The sequence below is a fragment of the Schistocerca gregaria genome, chromosome 8 (genome assembly GCF_023897955.1).
Source record: "Schistocerca gregaria isolate iqSchGreg1 chromosome 8, iqSchGreg1.2, whole genome shotgun sequence".
In the NCBI taxonomy this organism is placed as follows: Eukaryota; Metazoa; Arthropoda; class Insecta; order Orthoptera; family Acrididae; genus Schistocerca; species Schistocerca gregaria.
Window position 1 is genome coordinate 109,562,788 of NC_064927.1, and position 23,979 is coordinate 109,586,766.

Here is a 23,979-nt window from a genome sequence, read left to right on the forward strand (position 1 = left end):
TAAAGTTATTTAACTGGATATCTTGGAAGACTTAGAACTTTTCATACATAGAAGAAAGTTTAGTTAATGAGCACATCACTGGAACAAGAGATTGTTTTTTATATTTTTGATAATGTTTTCAGTCGCGATTGGAAGTAAAAATCGTACACCCTTTACGGCCACCCTTTATAACAAGAAATGTACAGTGATGTATGCTGCAATTTTGAGTATATTTGCATAAGCTGTAATTTTCACATACGTATTTTTGGTGTCATCTTACAAGGTTTATGCCTTTTCGCTTTACTTTTGTCATTGCAAGTAATGTGGATATACAACTGTTTTAAACATTCTTATGATACTGGCGGCGAAGCCACCTGGCGTTGTGTTAGCCGAGGTGTCCTCTATCGGCCGCAGCGCGCATTAACTGCCACTCTGGCTCTGGAAATTTTGGTTTCTGTCTATACGAGTGGGAAGCTATTGTACCTGAAATGCCATATGCATTTCTTGATGGACGGTATTTACAACTGCCTCTTGAGGTCGTAAAATTGCGTGTGGTATGTACATTTTCGCCTACAGTGAGACCTTCGACTTACTTGAATTTTCGTACCTATGTTAACCATGCAATTGTGTATACTTGCATTCGTATTATGGTAAGAGTTTGTAATCTCAAACTTTAATTGCTGACAGATCACCAGTAAGAAATCCCCAAAACAGCTACACGATTTTTTCATCAACCAACAAGCCCTTTTAGAGTCAATTTTATTATATTTGTCATGATTACCTTCCGGTGCCAGACATTTCAGTCTTAGATAGAACAAATGATCCTGCTTTTTGCGCCAGGATGCACGTTACCTAGTATCCTTTTGCTTTGTAGTCCGGTTGGTTTTCGTACACTCATTTTCCTTTTAAACTGACCCTTTCCCTCAGTACCTTCTGTGCTATAGCTTTCTATGTGTTAGTTACTATCTGGCTGGGTTTCATCATCCATTACACAGGTTGGTATCATGTATTCTCAAGTAAACAGTAATGACATAGTTAAGTGAGACCCCTTATGGTTAACATGTTTCTTGGGGTTCTCTGCTTGTTCCTACCTAATATTTTCCGTCCAGTTAACTGATGTCTTAGGAACAACAAGTCATATCTTTTCATCTTTATATTGGTGTATACTGTTACGCCTTCAAGGTATTTTATGAGTATCGATAACAAAGTCTTTTGTTACTGTCATTTACGTAGAAATTTTGTCGCCCTTTGGGTTTTTCCTCTGTTAGTATTTATTGGTATTGTATTGACTACATCTGATATATCACTCCTGTTGAAAATATTTAGAGAATACGTATGCAGAATATAGTGTACACCATATGACATATCGAGAGATTTTAACTCTACTGAGAGCAGTTTTTCGTAAAACTAGGGGGATTCTCATGTATAAGAATTATGGATATTTTTATAAAAATCTAGACAAGAGATATTCGTTTCACCTTCTGATTTTGTATATGTTCTATGTTTGGTGTGATCTATTACAAGTCTACGATCTCAAAGGAGTTTTAGTTTCGATGCTAACCAGTGGGTGTTACGTACTCTGCTTTGTTGTGCTTTGTGTGCACAGGTACGCTTCTTAACGCTGCATACTGTATTATGTAGGTTTTAAGCGCTATTATTTCTACTCCTCTCTTTCTGTAATGTCAACGGTTGTATATCTTGACATATCGTACACGTATACTCGTTGTTTTTAACATGCAGTGGCGTAGAAATAAAATAAAAACTTTGGAAAATATACGGCTATTTGGTGATTATTCTTTGCCAGAAAGAATGGACAGTGTCTTGAAAAGAGGATATGAGATGTACATCAACAAAAGCAGAACAAGGGGATTGGAGTGTTGTCGAAATAAAACAGTACCATTAGAAGGTGTAAAACTGACTTATTCTGAACAGTGAGTTCTTAGATTGGTTATGAAATGCTGTTAAATAGCGTGAGTTCGCCTCAAGTGTGTAGGTTGTTGTTAACATGAAGACAAATGAAAGGTCATATTTCTAATATTATTGAGATTATTTGTAAAGTATGATAAAGTGTGGTATTTTTGCTGTTTCTTAATATGTACTGATGCATGGTATAAGAGAATTTCGTTACGTCTCAAGCATCCTCGCATGTTATAGGTTAACATTTGTATTTGGTTACACATGTGATAGGAAGTCCATTCTCAAGGCAAGGACTAGATTCTACCTTTGATGGGAAGTCCGCTTTGAACAAAAATACAAGATTCTTTCTGTTGTAAAAGTCAAGGTCAACTGAAGTAAAAATCTTTTGTTAACTATCTCAGATCATCATATAGTTAAAGTAGCAAACATCTAAATTAACAATTGTGCAGCTTAAGAGTGGCTTACATCCACACTATTGTCTTACTGGCAGAGCAGTACACACAAATGTATTAGCGACCTAAAGCTGTCTTAATCATATGCATGTATGGACGAAGTCGTTGCTGGGGTGGGGAAGGTGTGGAGGGGAACTGGTATGCCAGACATTTATGAACTGCCAGATACCAGTTTATTCGAATAAAGTGTACAATAGATCTTCATGTGCTATGTAAACATTCCTTCTTCTAACTTTTTGAGTGATACAAGGAAATAGGACAGTAACAAAGAAGAAGAATACCGGAGTACCAACAAATTTTATTCTGATTAGAGATATGAATCTGTGAAATAACATTTATCGTATTATACCAGGGAAGTCAAAAAGTAATAAACTCTTCTTTTTTTAAGATGTTAAGAATGCAAATTACTTGGGTTGACAACACAACATTGACGATTAATTTAAGTATTTTCAGTATAATTGACCTCTTTTCTCATTATCTGGATCAGGGTTTTAACAAAGGCATATACATTTAAAGCTTTGGTCCTGTTTCTAAAGCATTTGATGCAAGAATGTTTTCACAGCGTCCTCATCTTGAAGGTGAATCCCAAGATGAACTTCTTTTAGGGCCGAACAATTGGAAGTTTGATCGTCAGTCAAAAGTAGAACATTCGCCATACCTTTCATTAGAAGAATTCTCTGAAGATGTGGTTTGAAGTGCTGGGGGGTAGTGAAGTTTCGGTCTGTATTGATTGTTCATCCCTGCGCCAAAAATCGACCATAATCACACACTCTGCATTCCACAATACTGTAATCGTTACGTCTCTGCCGACAGCACGGTTTTGAACTTTTCCTCCTTCAATGAGTTTCTGTGATGCCATTCCATTAATTGCCTTCTTGATTGTGGTTAAAAAATGAAACCAAGTTTCTTCTTTGGGCAAATTATTTCTAGAAATTCCTCTCCGTCCAAACGGAAGCGCTGCATGAGTTAAGAGGCCATTCTTATCCTGGCCTCTTTATCGTGATCGGTAACGTTCTTGGTACTCAAGTTGCAAAAATAGTCGAGTATCCTAGTTGTTAAATAATCGTAATTACCCTTAATTTACTGAGGGAGGTAATGCGAAACAAATCATATTCAGTCAGCCGGTGACCACCACGGACGATGTCGATTCGCTGAATGTTGTGTGGAAGCCTTAAAGGCACCAGCGGTTCGTCAGCTAACAGTGTTTGCCCTTCACTTTTGTTACAGCGATGAATACATCTTCTAACTTCCCTGATATCCACTGTTGAATCGCCGCACACATTTTCTTTCTTCCATTAATACAAATGCGAGTTTCACCTTCTGCATTCAAAAATTCTATCACAGAACATCTGGTGACAGGGGAGGTTACTGAAGCACTGGTTTAGAAGATAAGCGATGAGAAATAGCGACAAATTAAATTTTTCGTTTACCAAACTGTATTTAAGAAGGTGAAAGTAGAAGCACTCAATCTTGACTAACCTTCTTACATAACATATGATGCAATAGCAATACCCTATATCTCATTGCTTAATGGTAAGAAATAGTTCTCTTTTTACATAAAAATGAAAATATTCATCGAAGGACTCGTCTTGGAACTATATTTCGAAGTGGTGAGTGCGACAGTATTCAGTACAAAGGAAGTATGAACAATAACGTCTTGAGTCACCGATTAATTAGTGTTTTATTAACTCACACATCGCATTATTGTATATGGTAACATTTCTCTGAGCCCCTTCACTCACCGTAAGCCTTATTTTGCTGTCGTACGTCGTATTTTAGTATCGTTGCCGTGTCGTGCATCTCGTTCCATGCATCATATTACTGGTGCAGAAAGGTACATTACTGACAGATGTAAAGTAGTAATTTAAAACGAGTTTTTAAAATTTCTAAAATAACCATGAGTACTAGAAGATGCCTGTTCATTCAACCTTCGAAATTTTATGCAAGTGAATTGCTATTTGCTCTCTCAGATGGTTGTCTAATATTACCAAATTGGTTTTTGTCTTTTTAATGATGTTCTAAGCTTGGTCCGCATTCCTTGCAATACCTAACCCACAAGCGAGGAGATTTCAGTGAAGAGCCACAACGTTAGGCAAGCTTTGGGGGAAGATTGTTGACGGATCCAGCCCTCTATCTCAGACCCGTCCTTTTCCACTAAAGTGCAGTCCACGTCGTTCTGATCTGACCAGAGACCTCTAACCAGCGAATGTATGTTAAACCGGTGGATTTTCGTTGTTTATCTGGGGTCCCAGGACTTCGCGCGGTATTCGAAAGGCCACAGACCACGGGCGACGTATTTCTGTTCTTGCGACTATATTGCGGCGAAAGTAAGGTGTACATTGTCGGCATTTATTTTCTTATGGTGCGTTTTTGAATTGTGAAACCCATTTATACCGTAGAGAGGAAGTTAGTGTGCAGGATAGCAGGAAGAAAATGAGGGTAGTCGTCGGCAAATTATACGCTATGCGCTCATATATTTCTCAAAAGAAATAACGGTCAGTTTTTTGAAGAAACTCAACACCTCGCCGTATAGATCTGATTCAGAATCTTGAGAACTTCTCTGAGGACACTCAAACATCGACATGATTGTAACATGACGTTCTTGAGCTTTGGAAAACTACAGGAACTCCAAACACTGGTAAACAATCCTTGTAACACAGTTGGGGGATAATAAAATGATGAACATATAACAAGAAAATTTCTATTGACACTCCCAAAGGGTTGTTTTATATAAGGGATGATCAGAAAGACCGTCTGATTTCGATTGCATTAGAGTTCATATGGAATGTAGCGGGAACCCAATGAGGGTATATAAGCACTAACATACAGGCAAAGAGATTTGAGTGACATTCATGTCTTTTCGAAGTGCATTCGGTAAATGCAAAGACATTTATCGGTACGAAGGCAGTCTTGTGTGCTTGGACAGAGATTTTGAATCTCCTGCCTGAGAGGCTAGTAAACTGGTGACTGATAATTTATATAGCACACTGTTGCTAAATTTTAGGGAATTTCATTTATTCTGTGCACCAGAAGGTATCCAAACTCATTCACAGTGGAGAAAGGAAACGTTATTTTTTAAAAAAGTTGAGCAATTAATTGCGAAATTGCGTCTAGGTAAGTGATGCTTTATTTTCGTGCTTTTGTGTGTATAACCTTTCCGTTTTCTGTGCAGCTAATGACCATGACAATATTTTATGATTGTGCCAAATTCGGTGGTAAGTCTGTTTTCTTCCAAATTAAGTGAGTGTGCTTTGTGGAGTGGGGACTAATTGTTCTGAGTTTGCGTGGCGTACGTTGACGTCATGTATCTTCAATTTTTGCTGTGTGTTGTAGAGTTTAATAGCAATGAAAATTAATATATTGTAATCTTCATGCCTCACAGTCAATTTCATACCATAGCGGAAACTATTTTATTGAGAAAGCAGTGCTCAAGTTCCGTGTCTTGTGTCATCATGTGGATCCAGTTTATCATCAAAATAGTTCAGTTAATATACTGTTTTCATTGGAGTCTATTTACACCGTAAAATATTATTTTCTAAATGATTCAGAGATACATATGCCAGGGAGCTTGATATACTATTGCACATGGCTGAACCCCTTTCTACTGACAATCTCTCCCACAAAAATTAAGCAAATTATGAGACTATATGTCCTTTCCCATTAAAAGATTTCGTTAAACATTAATATTTAAATAATTTTTAAGAACTATAGTAAATTTCGTTCTTTAACATGTGTGAAAATATTTTTATAACGCTGAAGCATAAGAAGAAGCTACATATTCAGTCGTCTTGCATTATATTATATTTGTGAAGTGCAATAAATTGTAAAGCAAGAGAGCGATTAGAGCAATGTGTTGTGTAGTTGCGACATCAGTTAATGGAAATTCCTGACATTGATGCATTTAAAACGTTATCCCGGATCATTTTGCAAGTGTTTCACTCTTTTTTAATCCATTTTCCGTTGTTCGATCCACAAATTTTGGAGTTTAACAGCTACTATTCTCACAAGAGAAACATACAATTCGCGTGACTTCGCACAAGGGCCATGGCAAATAATGTGTTAAGTGACGTCCACCCAGATAATGGATTAACAGGAGCCAAAATGTATCTTGTGACTTAATAAAATACGAAATTCTATATGACTTAATTGCATATTATTAATACCTTCTTTGAGAGATCTTTTTACATCGGTGAATCGTATGAAATAAACGACAAAAATTTATATAAACATGTATATAAAAACCTTGATTTTGATTAATACAAAGGGCTTCATAACGGCTGGAAAAAAATGTTTTTTAGGAATATGGGGATGCCACTGAATGTAAACAAAAAGAAGAAAGTATAGAAGAAGAATATTTTGTTAAGTTACTGTAGCGTATTCGAAATTGATTGTAATTTACTTTCTAATAATGCAATATGCAATGTGGGTAAGAATATAATGCATCATGTTTCGAAGTCATAAAAGGCATCTCTGGATGAGGAATAGACGAGGAGACATAGGAGGGATAATATAATGGTAACACATTCTTTTGGAAACCAGATTTTAATCCTGAAACATTTCCATGGGCAGATGGTGACCATGACCTCAGTTTATTGGTTACGAGCAGCAGCGTATCAGTGAACAACAAACTCAAGAAATATAGGATACTAACGAAACTGTACCTGAATCAGTTGAAAGAAGCAGAGGTTGTTAAAGGGGTCAAGATAAGCATCAGATAACGTTTGACTGAAAGAGATGCAAACAATGCGACGAAAGTCGAGTGGTAGCCTTAGGACTCGAAGTAATCAATTTACAAAATAATTAAGTAGGTTGAAAGACAAACTCAGTATAAAACCGAGCATGAAGTACGAAATACGAAATCTAACAGGCGAAACGAAAAAATATGAAACTAGAACCAATAAACAAATTGTACAGAAACAAGCCTGCAGTCCAAGGGCATGAAAGCGAAGTAATGTCTGAATACGAAATTACGCAGTTTTGTGACCTATCCATATACGATATTAATTCTCTATGCTGAGTAGTCAATAAAGGAAAACTAGAAGAAATTAGGAAAAGGAACTGAGGTTCAGTGAGAAGAAGTAGTTTTGCGGATGGTATTTTAATTCTGTCAGAGGCAATTAGCGACATAGAAGAGCACTCTATGGAATGAGTTGTGTCTTGGAAAGAGGTTTGCCCAGAAAAAGTTTTAAACAGGGATGGTGGGCCGTAGTTGCTTCAAACCGTGTGAGACTAATGCAATAAGTAGAGAAAATGAGACACTGAAGGGAACAGATATGTTCTGCTATTTGGGAAGCTAAATAACTGATTGTGACTGCAGTAGTGAGCATTTAATACATAGACTGGCGATAGCATGACTAGCAGTTCTGAAACTGATAAATCTGTTCACATGTAATGTACATTTAACTATTAGTAAACCTGTTCGAATCTTTTTGTCTAGAGTTTAGATTTATACCGAAGTGAAACATGTACAGAAAGTGGTTCAAACAAGAAGACAATAGAGACTCTATAAATGTGTACTACAACAGAACGTCAGTAAAGAAAAATGCAGACACATCTTAATACATGAAGCAATTTACATGTTAGCAATAAAGGAATGTTAGGGGCGTAAAAATTCTATAGAGAGACCAAAATCTGAATACAGCAAGGAAGTTCAAATGAAACTAGGTGACAGTAATTTTTCCGCGATGAGTAGGTTTGCATAGGATAGAACAATATGGAGAGCTGCATCACACAAGTTTTCAGACTAACGACGACAACAACCACAACAACAACAAAATTTACCTACTTCAGTGATAAAAGTCTGTATAACAATGCACAGTTTAGGCTATTCGGGTTCTATCTGCCTTTCTGTCTTTGAAACTGATATCTTATAAGTATATTAAACGAACTGACTCTGAAATTATCCTTGTAGTTGCGATTTGTCTTATTATCTTAAAATTCAGTTCTATGCACCATGGTAGTGAAACGATCAGTAACCATTCTTTTTTTTACTAATAAGTTTTCCTTCTTTTTGAACAACTCAATAATGATAAACTACAGCAAATCTCTTAACTAACAGAAATACATGCATCATAATTTTCAAAAGAGCAGCCGAAAAATGCTGTGTTGGATAATCTTTCTCATGGTATTACCGACTATAAGGTGCATATTTGACAGAAGAAATATCCTACGAGTCTTTCCTGTTACCCATCCACTGTTAGCTACGGGGTCAACATTGTTATATCAGCTTTGTCAGCGTTAATGACATTAATTTGTCTGCAGGATGGCATTCGTGGAGTCATTACTCAACCTGAGCAGACACTGTGTACCCAATCTGTCTGAGTATAGTGTAGATATGTTCAAGTGCTAAGACATTTTCAGAATGTCTGTGTAACATGTAAATGAGGCGGGACCTGGGTACCAGCCCGGTATTCACCTAGTTGGATGTGGAAAACCGCCTAAAAACCACATCCAGGCTAGCCAGCTCACCAGCTCTCACCGTTAATCCGCGATTTAATCAGAGGCTGGCTCGCCTCCCCGTGTCCCGGAAGCTGATACTTTAGCACTGTTTGCTATCCGGGCGGGTAAACACTTATTACTATCGTTAATTTTTACCAAATGCTTTTAATCACATTTCACTTGTTGACAATGGGATTAAGATGTTATCCTCTGGCTGTCTTTACTTTTATGCAACAGGAAAGCTACTTAGGCTTCACTTAAACTGACCATTGTGCACATAGATAATTTAACACAAGTCTTGCAACACATTATTCCCAGGATGGCACTAAACTGTGCGAAAGGTCCTGGAGCACCTCTATGAGAGTCGAACACAAAAGAATTTCAGCAGCCAGCGAACAACACCTGAACCACATGTTACGTCATCAGATTTTTCTTCTATGTCGCTTTCATTGATTGCCAGGTTTTCCAGTGCTTGCCACCGCACCAGACCTGAACCATGTCTTACCTCGTCCGACTCCTTACCTTTCTCTGCATCTTCTTCTTGCTCCTCGTCCTCAGGCAGCACCTCCAGGAGCCGGCGCTCTCTGGGCACAGTGTCCTCTGCTCCCTCCTGTGGCGGCGGCTGCTCGAAACCCCCACCTGAGGAAGAATAAATGTGATAGATGAAGAACTGGCGTTTGTATTGCTTATAATTCACACGTGATTTATCGCTTTTAACTGGGCTTTCAACATTCTGTGTTTCAGGCATCTAATTTCGCACACACCGTAATGGACTGGTATCCAAACTAAATACGAGATACATACACGAGTCACCGTTTAAACTGATAAACTCTAATCGGTCTAGCTTTGTCCTCTACAATGCCACTTCACAGAGTCATTTGCACAATATCTTAAATGATTCTCTTTCCTGCCATAATGACATTGGCTTACTCTTTATATATCACTCTTACTTACGCTTTCTCGCAGAGGGCATTACATATACTATTTCTTTCTCAATACACAAGAATAAAATTTACACCAATATAAGGTAAATTCGTTTCTCTTTGACTTATATACGATATAGCTAGCCGGATTAATGCTGTCAGAGTGTTCATGTCCTTCTTCATCTCCGTAGTCTCACAGAATTGCATTATTACATAAAAAGTATCTAGGTGCCAATTTACCCTTTTCCGGGAACATCGCTAAGAATAAGACTGTTTTGTAGTTGTCTGATATCACTATGCAAATCAGTGACCTGATGACCATGTATCAACTGCTACCATTTCTGATCTAAGCATTTAAGTCACATTAAACAACGTACGTATTACATAATCCAAGAAATGACGGAATAGTTGTCTTAGTACTATGATGAGAAAGGAGACAGAGAAATAAAGTGTTGAGGAACACCAAAGTTAGAAACAACACCTTCTCGGTGCGTATTTCCAAAACTGATTATTCTCCCTCCTTCACTATTCTCAAGCTAGTGTGTAGATAATATCCCTCCACAAGTATTCCTGAACTACGTAATGGCATCAGTCGCTTACACACCTCAAATATGCCTATGAAAAGATCACAGTTTAAGAATACTATTTACAATGAAACAAAAAAATTCCAGAATCTTCACGACGCACAAAATCTCAGATAATGTACTAAGGTTTTGAATCATTTAGTACCACTAGAATTCACTTTAGATTCAAAATTGTACTCTAGACGAGCTGTGGGTACTTACAGTAATATTCTGGCAAACCTGGCCAGTCGCCATCCCAGATATTCTCCTCTACTTCCACAGGATACTTATCTCCACAGGAGCTCTGAATTAAGGTGAGAACTGCCTCCAGCTCATCCCTGGAGCAACTGTGTACCAGAGGTACACAGCGACAGTCCGCCAGACCACCTCCTGTCTACAAAACAACAAAATAATATGTGAGATTCAATGAAATATGTAATCTGTAAGAAAATTTTAGTAAATCCGTAAAACGAAATACACGTATAGTGATATTCTCCTGAAGCACTATTTATAACTTGAATGCACACAGAAAAGCAGAATATTATTCACACAAATGCTGATGAAACAATCTTGAAGTCGATACTCACTGGTTCATGCTGATTACGTGCATAGTTCGGAGATAATAAATTTGGAATTGACAAGCCAGCAACGGCCATACCTGTGTACAGACCATTGTAACGTGAATAAAAAAATTATAATTTTATCAATCACGTTTACCGGAACGGTAGAAAATGAAAAAAAAGACCACAATAATTGAAACAAATATAGTCGGAAATGTAAGAAAGAGAGATGCGAACGTGTATATACAGGTAACAGGTAGACCTAAAAGTGAGAGGGATACAAAATGGGTACGCAATCTGTGTGTCTACGTGAATACATTTATGTTAACTCGTATTTATCTACACGCCTTTACATGCATAAAGATGCAATTACTCACATAAGACTTCCCTATATGTGTTGCCAATTCATATCGAGTGCAGCGATTCTAGCACACACTAACGGTCTTTATGAGCGTTCACATCTATCTAAAAACAAAGTAACGTCAACGTATCAGAAATAATAGAAAATTCGTAATTCTCATTAAATTGTTATCAGCGTTACTTCGTTTCATGAAACGCTAGTTCAAAGTCTCTTTACATGCCACAAACTGCCGTAAATGCAGTACAACAAGAATCCCATGCAGTAATTTCGAAGAAATAAAAAAATAAATAAAGGTGACGAATGGCTTTGTGTCGTTGAAATAAGTGTAATATCGCTGGACGGTAAGCGAGAAACTTTCGCCGCGTCGTACCTCGATCTGCTAAATGCTGGGCAACTGCTTAAGTGATTCGTTACAATATCAAATGTCGCACTCACATAACACGAAGTACAGGATATATGTAGCTTTTACACACGTAAGTCTGAGCCGAAATGGAAATTAGGCTTACCATCGTTCGCAATCCAATAGCACTCGGCTCGCAAGGCATCACGTCGGCAATCTTGAGCCAACTGACAGGGATCGTTTCCCCGGAAATGAATTTACCGATCGTCAACTATATTCATTTGTTGCGTGCGCCATGACGTAACGTGGGTGCTATGTGCATCCGATTCAGCGAGAAGGCACGTCATGCGGGAACTGGTTTCGCATCTGCTACAACAACGTTCTGATGTGGAACGTTAACACGAGATAGTTATTTCACTGAATGCCGGGTTTTATCAGTTTTTATTTATGTTTTTGTGTTTCGCAGAGTCCTACTTTTAATTTAATGTGTGATTGAGCAACATTACTTTGATATTGTATTACAAGAAATGTGTGTAGCGAATATAGTGATTCTCGATACCAATGGAACAGCATTGTCCGCCGAATGGTGTGGTACCGAAATGTAACTTTTTGATTTCATTATTCGTAATAAGTAAATCACATAATTTTTAAAATCGTTTTGACACAACTTGCCTCTTATATATGAAAACGTAACGATGGTGGTGCTGTAAATATCGACCAGTTGGTAATTTCCATCGAAGCCGCGGACTGCGATTCTAAATCGATCACGCGACGGGGGCGGGCGTTATGATGAATTATTTTCGAGATGCTAGGAAAACCAAAAGGATTGTTAGAATTTTTATCGGAAATGTGACACTCTACCTACGTTTTTGCGTGACATTGACAGAGTTTACCCATGTTACGTCAAAAATGGAATGCTTCCCGTAGCTTACACGTCAAATGGACTTTTTCATGACGACAACGCCGATGAGGAATGAAGTGAGTCGTTTGTTTGTAATTACAACTATTTTAGCAACTCTCTTCTTTTGTCGTTTCTGTAGTGACTACTATAAACATGCTCGTAACACCCGCCACCACAGTCCCGCAATCGATTTAGAATCGCAGGTTCTATATTGTGTTTGGTACCCGGGGCTTCGATAGGCAAACATTCTTGGAAATTACCGACTAGTCAATAGAGCAGTCCAACTGTAGCTTCCTAACTACAATGTCTCTGTCGATAGGCCTGCATCGATAACAGAGGCCACTGGAGTGAACATCGTGTCACAGTGGAGACAACATATTCGTTGTATTCCGTATTATATTCCACATTCTTCAATGCCTAAAGACTTAGCGCATATGTAGTCCTTGAGTTCAGTCGGTACTCCAGGCTACACTAGCCTTGTTACTCCTACGGAGAGAAATATACAAACAGTTTTACGCTATGTTAGCCTTTAGCTCCTAGACGCTACGTAAAATAGGAACAATATTAAACTACTTGTAAAATGCGGCGTTCTTCAACTCAGCACCGGTACAATGACGTATTACCGGCTAGCTTCAACTGAAGGTATGAACAAAAGTGATAAGGATTATTTGTGAAATCTACGTAAATAATTCCAAGTTTCTCTTACTTCAGACGGTAATAGTGAGGTCAAATATGGAGAGCCTCCATTTATGCGCACAAATGTTTTGATTGTTACTTACAGACACGCACGTTGCAGTTGACACCTTTGAAGATCACTGGTCTGGAAAACAACGTCCAGCACTGAGGTAGTAGTTATGAACCGCTAACGGAAATTTTTCACCGAACTTAACAGCAGGCAATGACACACTTGAGCATTCTCTGAAACGTATGTAGAACGGGACACATGGGAGTGTTTGTGCTGAAACAACTAGATTTCACCTCAACCAATCTGAGATTTACATAAAAAATACTTCTTCCGGGGATGGAGGAGGGATGGGGGAGTGTGCATACAGTGCTTGTCTGAAGAGGACAGTGTATTCTAATACGTTTGGAATGTCAGTTAAGGAAAAGATGTATCGTTAGTTGACGGTGTCGTCGAATTTGGAATATATTGAAAGTAACATTTGCAGCAAGGCCCATGTTCCAAGTAACAGTGGACAGACTCGCAGGAATGGAAGACGACACCTGATATATTCGGAGATTCTTGTGGTTGAGTTCAAAATGAATTCTGGAGTAAAACTTTTTTACGATGGAAGTCATGTCCATGAGCCGAAGCGAGCCCGGAGTTGTCAAGTAAAGCGCAAGGAAAGCAGAATTGCGGCGAGCTTGAGACCATTACTAGGGAACAATTCTTTAATTCGATTATCTTCCGACGCCGTCTTTATCATGGCGTTGAAAATTTGATGAAATAATCTTTTAGATGATTGAACTTTTAAAACGCGGTACCAGTTTGTTGATTCAGTAATTGTAACAATGTCACTGTGTTGTGATTACACCAATGTAGTTAGTGTTCGTCATTACCCCAACGTCATTATTACCTTTGATACGACAGTTAATCATTTCCGTATTACAACCGAGTGTAGCTGGATTGATTACGTAACAGAATTGATATCATCAAACGAATCCACTACATTATTTTGTAATGGTAATTTAAATTTAATTTTCACACACATAGTAGTCTCAGTAATTAAGGCAGCAGCAACAGCACATTTTATAACTTTTGTGCTTTCTGTTCTGTGATCCCTATTGTCACAGGACACCTCCAATAGACTAACTGATTGAAGCTATCACGATATGATTTTCGGAATAAGCCTAATGGTGAGACAGACAAGGCCACGTGATTAATGTCTCTCCTACCGTTACCTACGAATTGTAGCAATAGTGTGTATCATAAGATCCAGCATCTTGTCAATCTAGCTGAGAATGCCTAAGTAACCGACGTCTGACATTTGGTGTCACACACTCGGTTAACAGTACCATGTTCTTCCCCAGGTGTAACTTGCGCATGTGACGCCCGGTTTCACTGTGCGCAGACCATTTCATTGTCGGCATATGTGTGGATGGAGAACAGCAGCGCGTGTATCGTTTGCCATTTATAACTGGATGAGGCGGTCGGAGTGGCCACCGGGACATGTACGAGTAGAATGGAAATCAGACCAACAGGGAATCGTTCACTGCACTCAGGACCTCCGTCGCAGCACGTGTTGCATCAAGAACATGCTCGCAGTGGATTATGATACACGGACAGATGTTCAGTGTTCGATCAAAGCTCAGGCTGCGAGTTAGTTAATGTATTTTCCATTCGACGTACATGGCGGCATATCTCGGTGCGTGGAACTATGACTGAGCTGCTGTACAGTGGTGGCGTCCTCGACGCTTAGTTACATCCTTGTGCCGGTCCAGTGGTGGTGTGTATCCTCGTACATTAAAGTGTTCGATTACCTGCTATTTGTCTTACGGGTCAACATCTGCAATAGTGTCCAAGTCATCATCTGGTTGTCTCCGTCTAAATCACAAAGGACATAGTGAGTTTTTCTCATGAGGTGATCTGATGCTCAGAGTACCATTTATGTACGGGTTATAAATCTGCGACGCAGTTATCGCCTATGAAATTGTAATTAAACTTCAATGAGCTGGAAGTTTTCGATGAGGTGGTTGACCTTCCAGACTTGAGTCTCATAAAAGATTTTCATGACGTGATCCATGGTATTTTAGTAACGCACATTTCCTGAGATATCCTACAAAAATTTTCTTTCTTCTTTTCTGAAGGAATAAAACGAACATGAACGCTTTTTGTGAAATGAGTAGGCTATCTAAACGAAGAAAGTTTACTATCTCTTAGTATTATTAGTATAGATTTGTGGACTTAAGGTATTAATGTGAAACTACCATAAACCTAAACCCTGATCACTGAGTAATGGTGATATGCTTGTAGAAATTAATAGGAACGGCACGAAAATTTACTAGCGGGCATATTCTACAGGTGTACAAGACGTACATAACATGCACAAGAAACATGCATCTGGGGCGCTAGAGGTAATGCTACCAGGTGACATGAATTGAGAGATAAATGTTGAATGTCTGATAATGTTCGTAATCATCGTATCATATGTGAGTCTTCAACGTCCCTTCTTCCGTTATCTAGCACGTCAATTGGAGATAACGAATTATCGTAGCTGTTACTGTGTAATAAGTAATTGCGCAGTGAAGTTAATTTGTGTTTCACGAAGTAATTCGCACATATGACGGACTTTAGCGACTGGGTGTTGGGGATATAGTCTCAAAGCAGTAATGCACTCAAATTAAGAGGATGGGGTTTTCAAGAAGTCTTCCGAGAGGTTTGGTGAGTGTGGTGGAATTATTCTCTGAAAATAATGGAAATTATTTCTATGTACCTTCATACGGACAGTATAATGCAAGTTGTACTTACACAAAGAAAGAAAAGCACTTTAAAAGCACTCTTAGTGAGATGGTGAACATTTCATCATGCTAACATACATTTTTTGAATTTGTCCGTACAGTTTGGTGCATCTGTCGGCATTGAAGATATGTGAGAATAGCCTATAGCAAATTTTGGAAAAAAATGAGGTGTGCGCATTAAGTTAACAGTACATTTACTACTATAAAATCAACAATATACTTCTCGCGATAGTAGGAAGTACTCTTTACTACAGAAAATTATAACACAATCTAAAGTAATATTTTCGGCAACGGACTTCCATATGTCTACAAAGCAAAATCCATTTAACACGTTGACGTGCTTCTCGCATGTAAATTAGAGTGATGAAATTATTATCTTCGTTTCAGCGTGATGCGAGTCGTTGATATTCCATTACGTAAGTGTATGTGTATGAGAAAGATGTACGTAGAGCCATTTGCTTCATTATACTTATGTTTATGCGATTATTTTACGACCAAACATTTTTCTCCATTATTACCTAATGCTTGGAGGTTAAATTATGTTACTTTGAAAAGTACTAAAATAACTTTCATTTCTTTTAGGTATATGTGATTTTAGGATAATGCATGCTTGCAGAATCAACCTGCATATTTTACATGTTATGGCCTACGTAGAGGATAGACAGGAGGGCTGATCTAAGCAAAATGCACACATCATCAATTCTCAGTGTAATCACTGCTATTATCAACTGAGAGATTTGCTTGATGCAAGTGGTCACATGGACCTCATCCTCATATACAATAACGAAATTAACTCATCTTAGGATTCCGGTGCAAAAGTGCTCCAGGATAATGTCTTGAGGTAATTCAAGACCATATGCAAACGTTCGGCGTTGACGATGATGATGATACGTTTCTGAACAACCTTAACGGTGTTTCTGCGATAGCCAAACGTTCCGCAGAATTGTGTATTACTTCTTGCCTTATGATGCCGCCATCGTTCAACGATGATAATGCAACTCTCATGAGAAGTAAGTGATTTAATCTTTATGAGAGCATTCTAAGAAGGAAACCGGTGTGTATTAAAACTAAATGTGGTTTGCCTAATAAAGTCACCAGTGTCAGTGGTTCCCCTGCTAGCTAGCACCATTCTCACCTCCACTTCGAATCTATCCAGCGACCATGGTGCCTTCGCCTACACAGATTTTCCTTGTGTTTACAACCGAGTTCCATTCAAGCAAATGTCTCGTGAACATGGTGCTCTCTATGCTCAAACACAAGTAGCTGTAGCTAACCATGCGTTCTTTTGTTCTAATGGATATGTTTTTCAATAAGGCATGGATGTTAAAACTTTGTTGTACGCCAATGGTTTCCCCACAATTCATCCAAGTGAGACACGCTCTGACGACGATAGGTTGTGGTATCGGAGGTGTCACGTCCGCTTCGTACGCAATTGCTCCACATCTCAAAACGTCTTAAACTGTCCAAACGAAAGTGGATAGAAAAATTTCTCTGTCTCGTTTGTGTTGCTGCAAAGGTGTACTATGTAAGATGTCAGGTCTCGCTAATACTTTAAATAAGGTGACTTCACTTTTTGCAAAATGCTGTGAATATTTTAAATACTGAACAGACATTTCGTATTACTAACCGGGAAGTATTTGTGCAGGTGACGTATAATAGTGTCAGACCATCACACATTCCTGCCCAACACTCAACCTGCCCACACATCCCCCCCCCCCCCCTCCCCTTCATCACCCACCATCCATCAACATTCATTCCCTATAATCTGAATATACTTCTCTGTTTTACGTAAATGGATTTAGAAAAATAGCTTACCACTGCTAGAGAACTGTAAGACACCAATCAATCACTGGAGTGTTCCATGTGTCCCAAAACATTTAGAAAGGCTGCAGGCTATTCTCGGACACGTTCACTTCTCTCCCGACATTATTTCACTCCAGCATTTATTTAAATAAAAAATTTGGGGTCTCACAAATAGAGAACAACTAATAAACATGAAGATGAGGCATCTCGCAGCTGATATGACTGGAAAACTTGCAACTCATTCAGAAATCGGAAAATGGTAAAGCAACGGACTTGATGACATGGAAGCCAATATCCATTGCATGCATAAGTTTTTCGACTCTGCTTTGCACCTAGATGACACACTTACCGCTAAAACGTGTCACTGATGTCCTCTTCGACATTACCTCACAACATGATGCTCAAACGGCGACAGTATAGACTTGTAGTAGGTGTTGGAACGTGTGGAGAATATCCTGGTGCCGCTTATATGCGGCGTCAAAGTGCCGCAGTTTTTGACAGTGCTACGTACTGATAGTTTTCAGCTGCAGTTTCGGTTTGAAATAATTAATTGTTGTATAATATTCTCCTCAATTACTCGTTTATGAGAACCCTTCTGTCCCTTACTGCCATTTTTTTCAGTTCAGTTAACATGGTGGAAGCTTTGCTTGTTCTTCGTACCCAGTATCCGCATTTAACTTAGCTATTAATTTAATCGTCAGAACAAAAGCAGGACATCAAGTCAGAATACTTGATACAGGAAACTGATAACATTGCTGCGTATTGCATTCAAATACATACAGTTTCAGGTCACCCACTTCCTCCTGATTGGACTTTTCAGAAGGCAGCAAGGAGATGAAAACTTTACATCAAGGCAAATATCATCTTCATATACTCTCTTCATCACAAAAAATGAAACTTCAAATTCCAATCATTAGAGAACCATTTTACCCATGCAACAGGTGGCTACGAAGTGGCTTGAGGTTTTATATGCTGTTTTGGTCATTTCCATTGTATATAGTTTTCTTCCCATGTGGTCTACATAAAAAGCATTGAATTACATTACATGCATTGACCGTTAGACTCACAGTTGAAATTCTACATAGTTTTCTACCCAAGTGATCTACATAAAAAGTGTTGAGTTATATTACATACATCGCATAATCTCACAGTAAGGAAGAAATTGCAAATGGAGGAAGGTTGCAGCTCACCTTACACAAAAGCACTGGTGGGTGGAGGGGGTAGGAAGGAGGGGAAGACAGCGGTTCAGAAAGAACTCTCTGCACACTGGTCTGTTTCACTTTGATTGCTTCCTTCTTTCTCCATCCTCTTTTTCACAACAGTGATTATAATAAGATGGGGTAGTACCAACATTATGTCTTCCTTATTTCATTCACGTAACAGAATCAGACGTTGTGGACTGACAGTAACACGAGATGTCAGTACTGTATAACATTTTTCAGTCCACAATAGAAAGAAGAGAGAGCACAGAACGTAATCAGACATTAATGTATAAATGTGAATGTACATGACATTATTTAAACGAATATTTCAGAAAGCATTTCATGAAAAAGTGTGTTATATTTTCTAGTTGTGGTGCGACTAGACAACTGCTAATTATCTAGTTATCTCAAGCCTATTAAGGACATTCAGAATGACCAAGACTTCTTATTTTATGTAGCAAAGTATCTACCAGTAAAATGAAGGAAACAAAAGCAGCTAAGTGAAACAGAATGTGATACTTCCATTTGTTATTAGTTAACAATACACATCACTACCTGTACAATTAAGGTTTAAATTAAAGAGCACAAATAAAAAGCACATACAGATTAGCTGGATGCAGAAACAGACAGTAGCATTCATTATATATGTCGGTTAACAGGTTGTTATAATAGCCAATAGCAGGCTCGTAACATGAAACCAAAGACTGCAGAAAAAATATCACGGAAAAACACTTAATCCCCAAAAGTAACGTATTATCTAAAGAAATGTTTTATGGGGGCTGAAATTCACATGTTGTCCTCAAAACTAAGCGAATTATGTAAAGAAATATTTTACGAGTGTTGAAATTTACATGTTACACAGTTTCTCAAAGTCACAGATTGTACTAACACAGGCCACTTGATGCTATATGACTACATGCTAGCAATTGTTCCTGTCTACCGCCTAGCAATAGACAACAATTGATATATACCACGGATTTTTGTAAAGAACGTTGGTGTGCATTGAACGATGGAAGTAGTGAAAGTAAATGTTTCTCTCCTGGCCAGAAAACTGAATAAAAAGCATTGAGAAACATTTAGGTAGTAGAGAAGCCTCTCGTGGATGAAGAAAATGTAAACACCGTAGTTACAAAGCGCTGTACAAAATACTATTACATGTTTACATTAACGATAGTGAAGAATGTACCACATAAGTCAATACAAGTGTGTTCACAGAAGACAGCCACATTTTAATTACTGCTAAATCGCAAGATACATACAATGTTAGTACCTTTGATAGTATAAACATTGGTCACAACGAGCAAAGCTACATAGAGGAGTTGAAATACATGAACTTCTGGATAACAATTAAAGATATACTTTAAATCTCAACATAAATTAGACATTCCTAAACGGTGTCCCAAATATAAAATTTTTTGCTGTGTATCTCGATACATTTCTTCAGTGTAGAAAGTATAAAGCTACAAGCACAGAAAAAAAATTGTGCAACATAATACATCTATAATTCACATTAATGCTAAACATTTTGAGACAGTGCATGAATAGCAAAAGTTTTACTGACCATAATCTGGCCAAATACAAAACATATTTTCAGACAGAATCTCTGTCTTCTTCATACTGCGTTTTCTGCAGCTGCCTCGGCTCAGGTGTTGCTGCACTCATTTTCTCCGTTGGTATTCTCACGGCGCAGTTAAGGTATCCTTCTGTTAGCTTTTGTAGCTACTTGAGAAACATTGTTGGTATGATATTGGACTTCAGTTTCATCTTGCCATCACTTTCTCCACCTGGTCATCAGTGATATCTTTCTACAACACAGAAGAGAAAGAAAGCATTTGTATCATGATATCAAAAATACATGTAGTTATCACTACACTGAAGAGAGAAGGAAAGAGCAAGAAAATATCTGAAAAGACAGTAAAGAAAACTCTTGAAAGCCATGTCAAATCATATGGTATCACTAACTGCATGTCACTCAATGAGGTGTTTGCAGCTCAGAAAAGTCTGTCCACATTTGATATATCGCCATATTTTTATTCTACTTTTATAAGAATTATGTGTGCTATAATATATTGCTCACAATCAATATACATGCCAAATGTCAGATCTCACAGTAACATATATAACGCAATTCGTGTTATAATCTGCTGGAAAACAAAGATCACTTACTTCCCATACATACGAATACCACGTCCGTTTCGTAAGGCTGCTCAGTCACTTATATCACCTCTGTTCACTGGAATTCTCCACTGCTTCCTTCTTTCCTTATTCCGCAAATATACTAGCGTACAAACTCCACTTTCTCCAAAGTAGAAGATGAGAAAGCAGCAGAAAATGGTGGCAGAATTAACAACAAATCGTCAAACCCGTATGGCACAACTGAATATTGCTGTTGCTTCAAAACAGTACCGAGTTCACCAAAAAATTCATTCTTGTTTGTACTCGTGTTGAAGCTCACAGATGTAACACCTCTGCCAAATGGTGTCTGAATTAGGTTCAAACATATACACAGAGGACAATAACGTTTGTAACTCTGATTGTTTCCGTTGGCCTCCAACACCATAATCAAATCTCGGAAAGCGATATGACGAGAGAGAGAGAGAGACAGAGTGAGATACCGGTGGCAGAAAATGGCGTCGCAGCTGATCAGCCAGTCACGCTCGATTTCGCCTAAGGCCACTCTTTCCCTGCATACAGGCTCTCTAATCATGCTGCTGAAATTCAGATGCCTCACATAATTACGTTATACGCACTTCTCTTTCAGTAGTTCTTATGAGGTTGTGGGGTTCTGTTATTCATACCATTACAGCGATGTGCTCCAGGCTCAGCTGTAACCTGAAGCATAAGAGCGATCCTCTCAACAGTAACTGTCATCTACGTATTCACATTTATCTCCATGGGCATATTTCTTCAACAGCTTCAGTATTAACAAACGGAAAGGCAGCGCTCGTTCGGATAACAGCTCACACCAACACTGCACACTGGGCAGAATGTTTCTGGCTGACCAGGAGAGTTCGCTACGCGAAGTGAGTGCACCGGAATACAGGAGCTAGGTGATACAGTTGCCACGTCATTAACATATCAGTCGGAGCCCACAAATGTAACTGCCTCAGTGGATCGCAACTGTCCGAGCATTGTTGCATAGAGAGTGTGAATAGGAAGTTTATTTTGTTATGAGAACATAATTTATCGAAGGTTATCTATGAACAAGGATTCAGATGGTTACGATCTTCAACTGCGTTATGAGTAATGCTGTGGTTGTCATTTTATTACATCATCCATTAAAGGATGTATAGCATTTACTGCTAAATGTGTTGTTTATGGGAAAAAATTGATTGGAATCTCTTTGCAAAACATAAAGCTTGACTTATTTACACACGTTGAGTACGATCTTAAGCCCTTAATTTATCGGTACTTTCCTGCTATCTGTACAGTTTTTGTGGAAGATACATAGTCTTTTGTCAACGAGGATATTCTTAAACCACGTGTGCATTAAGAGAGGCTGTAAAGAGATAGAAACCCCGAATATTAAAACTCAGTTCATATCATTTAACTACTGACTCACATAGGATAACAAGCGGATTATTGACAGAGATCAGGTCATCAGCTGCCTGCAGGGACATTTGAAAAATACACCCAGTGAGATTTGTACGCAATATGTCTCTAAACTACTTGCTCATTATTTCACAGCCTACCTGCTACAAGAGGGCTGCTGCATCCCCAACTTTCGTCCTCAGTGGTGTGCTTTGTGGCCATGTTCGAGACGAGTCGACGTCTCAATGCAAGTGAACAACAGCGTAAACAATTCCTAACGCTGGAAGAAGTAATAGAGGTCCCCACTGGTTGACGCAATAAGTGTGTGAATTCATAAGGGAAGGAACTGCTTAGATATTCGGTCCCTAGACATATACACTACTTAAACTGACTTTAACCTGTGCTAAGAACAACACACACGCCCATGCCCCAGGGAAGTCTCGATATTCCGGTGGGAGGGGCCTCAAACCAAACGGCGACTCCATACAGCTAACCCCATATAATATTCCCTCATACATGCGCATATGACACTGGCCCTACTGGTTTAAACATTTTGTCTTACTGTTCCTTCTTGTATGACGAGTGTCTACATCTACATCTATATAACTGCACTGCACTTCACACTTAAGTGCCCAGCAGAGGGTTCATCAAACCACTTTCATACTGTTTCTCTGTCGTTCTGATGTCGAACAGTGTAGGGGAGAGAAGAACACCAAACACTTTCCGTGTGAGTTCTGATTTCCCTTATGCTATTACAATGATCATTACTCATTATTTCGGTTAATTCCAGCTAACCGCTTACATAACTAGAAGACAAAGTTGGAGATCGAAAGTTTGTGGAAAGTCTCACAGCAACGAGGGGCGCTTTTGTTTCAATGATTGCCAGTCCTGCTCGTGTATCATATCAATGACACTCTGTCCCCTGTCTCACCACGACACAAAACGAGCTGCCACAATTTGAACTTTGTTGACGTCCTCTCTCAATCATATCTGATAAGAATCCCATAATGCACAGCAAGATTCTAGCAGAGGATGGACAGGCGTAATGTAGAGAGCCTCTTCAACAGATTTGTTGCATCGTCCAAGTGTTTGCCAATTAACTGTAGTCTTACATATGCCAGTCCCACAATGTCATCTATGTGATTGTTTCAATCAAGTTGCTCGTACCTTTTGTCCAGAGATTATTTGTGAAATTGGCAATATTTAGATTTGTGTGACTCATCGTGTAACTGAAATTTAACAGATTCGCTTTAGTATTCATGTGGACGATCTCTCACTTTTCGTTTCATAGGGTCATTTCTTACTTTTCACACTGTATGGATACTTTGCGTGAATTGCTTCGCAATTGGTTTTGGTATTCTGATAACTTTACTAAACAGAAAACAAGCTAAGATGACTGCTGAGATTGTCTCCTAAAAACTGAATCTGTGCTGAGCTGCTATTGTGGAAGAATCTCACAATATGAAATACAAATCAGTCTCAATTGGCACAATATGACATTGCTCAATTCTGTTACAGAGGGTAATGTACTGGGAGCTCTATACGTTAGA